The following is a 5,058-nucleotide window of genomic DNA, read 5'->3' as shown; positions in this document are numbered from 1 at the left end:
AACAATCAGTGTGCTTTGCCGCTTTGTTTTCAATACAGTCTTAATTCACTTATTAGTGATTAAAGGGATGGTAGACTCCGATGTAATTTTTCATTGAAATGCTTTTTATTGTCATCATTGGGTGTAGTGAACATCAGGAAACTGAGAATCTGACGTCGTTTCTCTCCAGAGGGAGGTCTGTCAGTTGAGTTCTCCTGAGCACTGGAGATTAAAAGCTACTTTCACACAAAAGAGTGGAGCCATCCATTCAGTTTTTGTTCGTCCCGCTCCTTTTTGATAGACTCCTCAACTGCAGCTGTTACCCTCTGCTAGCAACAGTGACTGTGAGCTCATTGTGTTTCTGGATGTAAATCCACCATTATTCTACCTATCTAACATTAATATGGAGCTTTAGCAAATGGCATCAATCATGGACTGTGTCACATCAACTCTACTACTACAAGCCTCAGAAGATTTGACCACGTGAGCTCTACAGTAATGTTAGCCATGAAAACATTTGCTTACAGATTGTTGCAGGGCTACTAATGCAGCATTCCACAGATCTCCAAACTGGGATAAATCTGACTTCCTACATGCAAAAGTGCAAAGGAACACCAGTTAAGTCGGAATTCCAAGGCAGAATTACAGAGAAGATCCGAAAGCTCGACAGGTTGCCAAAACACCCATTATGTCACGACAAAATGGCAGACAACACAGTTAATGCTAACCAAACTTTTTCTCTGACTGGATTTTTTTTTTTTTTTTTTTTTAACATGTCCAACTTCAATCTAGCATTCTCTGTTAGCAGCTACCTATCGTCATTAGCCATCTTTCCACTGTCGTGCCTCTGAGAGCTCGGGCTATCTTGGAGCCACACGGTGTTAATGGCCCTCAGCCTCCAGCCACGAGAACAAAAACCATTCTTGTTCCACTGTTGTGCCAATAGCCCTGCAGTCTCGTCCCGTCCATGCACGCGGGTTGGAAGTAGGAAGTGAGTGGTTAAAGTCTGCAGACCGGGCACCAACTAACTACTGCAGAACTACGTACCACAGCATTTTTTTTTCCTATGGACACCACTTTGTGCTTTGTCTGCTTTCACTGCCTTGTACTGAGACCTCAGTTTTTTTCAGTTTTTGGACGACCTGTCCCATTGTGAGTTGGATCCTCAGTGCTGCCAGCTCTCTCAATATATATTACATAGCCTCGTCACTTTGGCAGACACCGTCGATTTGACATCGGACATGATCCTCTGTCCAGATAGTGAGCAGAGATCGATTGTCCTTGTTTGACCAGGGTTAGCGCTTGTTCTCCATTTTTCTTTTCTCCTTTATTTTCTGCTACAAAAGCGAGCTGCTACGCTGACATGTACTTATCAGCTGCACCTGTCTCCCCAGTGATGAGCCTTAACTCTGCCTCAAACCTCGGTTAGCCCTGTCTGGCCCATGGATGGGCCATTACTACCTAGAAACTAGTCCCTTCATAGCCCCACCAAGGCGCCATCAAGGACCGTGAATGACAGTGGAAACACAGCTGGTCTTGGCTAGCACCAGCATGCCTGCATTTGGTGTGACAGTGGAAGGCCAGCTATTGAGTCTTGTTGGAGACTCTTGCTGTCAGTGGACAGATCAACATTTTTCTGTGTTCCTGTGGTTGTTCATGTCAGTTGCAACGGAACGTATTCAGCACGGAGGTGGGAAGTTCCCACTCAGAAGTCAGAACGTCCGACATTCAATGGAAAGCTCCATTTGACCTGTAGTCATTTCTATTTCAACCGATGAGATATTTTCACTTTGCTGGACAGCTTGTCTTAAAAGAGCTGCCACAATACCCTACAAGGGGAACTAAAGTCCACCCAGTCCTGCTGGAAAGATCTTGGTGGAAAACAAAGACAGTAGTCAAGAATAATAAAACTAAATACTAAAAATACCAAATAAGAACATAGCTGTTTTAAACTGGGTTTACCATCCCTTTAACGGTCACAGTTTTATCTATACTACACACAATACTTTGAACAGTATCATTAGCAGAATGCAGAAGGTTATTATATTTGTGTCAATATGAGTCAAATATCTGATCAGCTCTTGTTTGATTTTAGTTCAGGTAAGATATGCTGGGTCTGTATGTTCTTTTTCACCATCATCCTGCTTCATATTCATGCAGTCACAAGAACACTCACATCTGTTGGCCACTGAGAGGTGCCCAGTGCGACCACAGCCTCTGAGCAGCTCCTCTGGACAAGAGATGCTGGGGCACCAGAGAACGTGACTCACTCGTTCTCCTCCGCCAGATATTCCTTGTCAGTCCTGTGATTTGAAACAGTGACTTCCCTGCCACAAGCCTGCTTCTGTTACCTCTAGGCTGTAATCAGACGGGAGGGTTTTTTTCTTTTCAAACACAAAGCACAGCTGTGAGCGCTGCCAGTAACAGAAAGAACATGAGCTCAAAAGGCACACAGAGCATCAGTGCATCATTTGGTTTCAATACAGAGTCTGAAAACAGTTGTCAAGCTAGTAAGTGTTAGCTACTTATCCTGAAGTGACAAAGGAGAAATCAGCGGTGAAATTTTAAATGGAGAATATTAAGTTAGTGTTGGCTCTGCTTGCTGTTTAAAGACTGAATGAGGAGCTCATTCTAAAACACACTGTGTGGGTACATAACATCTTCCACATTTGGAAATTAAAGCAATGTAGGGCGGATAAAATGATTTAAAAAGTTGTTTTATACAACAAAAGTTTTAGGAAAAAATTCTAAATATGGGCGATGGCCAGGAATACTGTAACAGCAAGAGCCACAGAGTTGGAATGCTGGAGAGTATGAATGTAAACTGAATACATTTTTGTTAATGATCTGTTTTGCTTTGACTCAGACACATAACTTACTATTGGGTTGATTTGGATAGACCCATAAAACCAGAGCATGATTCATATTTATTTAGTACCTTTACCTTTTCTGATTTCAACTTGAGTGCCAAATTGTTGTTGAACATGGACTTGAGTTCATTTAAATTTGAATAACCATTATCATGAGGTTTTCTGGTTTGGATAACACAATGGTGCATCATTAGCATTACAAGTTAATTCAAGATCGGAACTCACAAGATATGAACCCACCTATCACACGTGCAGTACAGTCTGCTTTGTTTTCAGATGGATCACAGCAGCAAGAGAGACTGCTGTCTGACATGTTGAGCTGATCCAGTTCAGTTGAGCAAATAACTTGATTTCTCAAAAAAAAAAAAAAAAAAAAGAAATATAGCAAGAAATGACCCCCTAAATTAGCAAGAAGTCAGGAAAAAGTTGCAAGAAAATTTGCAAATAATAAGTGAATAAAGACATTCATTCATTCAACAAAACAGTTATCAGAAAATCAGCAAAAGTAAAATTCGTAAAAAAAATTTTTTTTTTAAAAAATCTTTTAAAAAAGAAAACTATTTATAATCATTATGCTTACATGTTTAAAATTACATTAAGTCACAATAAAATTACTATAACATTATCTAAAATTACCAAAATCCATCTACAGGCTCCTGTGTTTCAAAGAGTTCAGAGTGAAAGTGAGAAGAATAATAACCAATAATAGATTAATAACACTAATTGTGGCTCTCCTTAGCAGTTGTGGCTTGTAAAGTGATGTGAAACCTTCTTTGAGTGGATGAAGGCAGTTATTTTTCAGAATGTTAGCTGGGGGGAAATCCACCTCAGTGGCAGTAGGCTAACAGTTAGCGTTTGGAGCATCCAGCCAGTATCCAGGACTCAGTAACAATGAGAGGAAGATAGAGACACTACTGACCTACAGAACAGCTGGAGGGGAAGTGAGATAATATCACATTTTTCAAAATAGGTGAACTATCCCTTTAATTTCTACTTGCAGAAATCATGTGGAGTATTGATCAGTTCTAGCAGAGACATGTGATTGAACTTGTTGTTGTATCAAGGCTGAGCAGCCAAGAAGTTGTAACTGTAACTGACCCTGCTGCTGATCAGTGAGCTTTACTTGTGCTTTACCTCTGAGTTTTCTACAGCTCTGTTTGACTCGGGGCAGAAAACCAATATACTCACTTATTCGCCTATTCATTTCTCTATCAAGACTGTGTTCTCTTCACACAAACAGTCAGGCATATTCAGAAAACATCAGATGTCAGAGGAGATCAATGTCCTGTTATGTTGAATTGTCTTTTTTTTTTTTTTTTTTTTTTTTTTTAAATTACACCATAAAATTGGACTTTTTTGCAATCACTGTAAACGGATTTGTACTGGTTGTTGTTGTACCAGAAAACAGATGCCTGACTTAATTTCCTCAACAAGCGTTCAGTACTCTGGAACTGCTGTGTTCAGTTCAGTATACGCTCAGTGTGTTTTCAGTACTTTGACCCTAAAATGGATGCTAGGGAATAAGCAGGCCGACCATTGACGAAGATGATTTCCTGTCTTGATACCATTTGTCACAATTTACTTTAAAGCTTGTGTTTTTCGGTGTTTTGTTTATGTTGAATTATTTGAAATAATCTCAGTTTGGTGTAAGTAGCTGAGGAGTTTCACTGGACAGAGCCAAAGAGCCGCTGTTTTTCTGGATATCAAATGTTAGACCAAAGCCAACAGGCCAAACAGCTCATACTATGAGGTGAAATGGACAAAAAAGCAATCCAGCCATAGCAACTACACAGAAGTTCCTTCCATGTACACTGTAGTTCTGCTCTGCCACTCGGCTAACTTGCCCTCCAAAACTGCAGCTCTTTGGCACGGCCTGTTGAACCCAGCCAACGTGATTGTAAAACTACAGCTTAAATCAGCAAATTATTTGTTGTTGGATTTTTAGAATTTTTCTTCAGATATCCACGTTGCTTACAGAATATTTCATGTCAGATATAGAGGGATTCTCATAAACATGTCTATGGGCTTAGGGTTTAAAAAAAAAAAAAAACTGTATCAGACTTCAGCAAAGACATGGGTACGGCCAAGTTTTATATTTCCATGGCCAATCTGTTAATAAACCAGTTGTTCCAGTGTAATTGGAAATACTTCTCTATATATGTGAAACTTGGCCAACTTCCCCCGGCAGGTCATTACTTTGGGGTAATTA

Source organism: Myripristis murdjan, chromosome 15 (genome assembly GCF_902150065.1).
Source record: "Myripristis murdjan chromosome 15, fMyrMur1.1, whole genome shotgun sequence".
Classification (NCBI taxonomy): domain Eukaryota; kingdom Metazoa; phylum Chordata; class Actinopteri; order Holocentriformes; family Holocentridae; genus Myripristis; species Myripristis murdjan.
The sequence above is the reverse complement of the archived record's forward strand: the minus strand, read 5'-3'. Positions refer to the sequence as shown.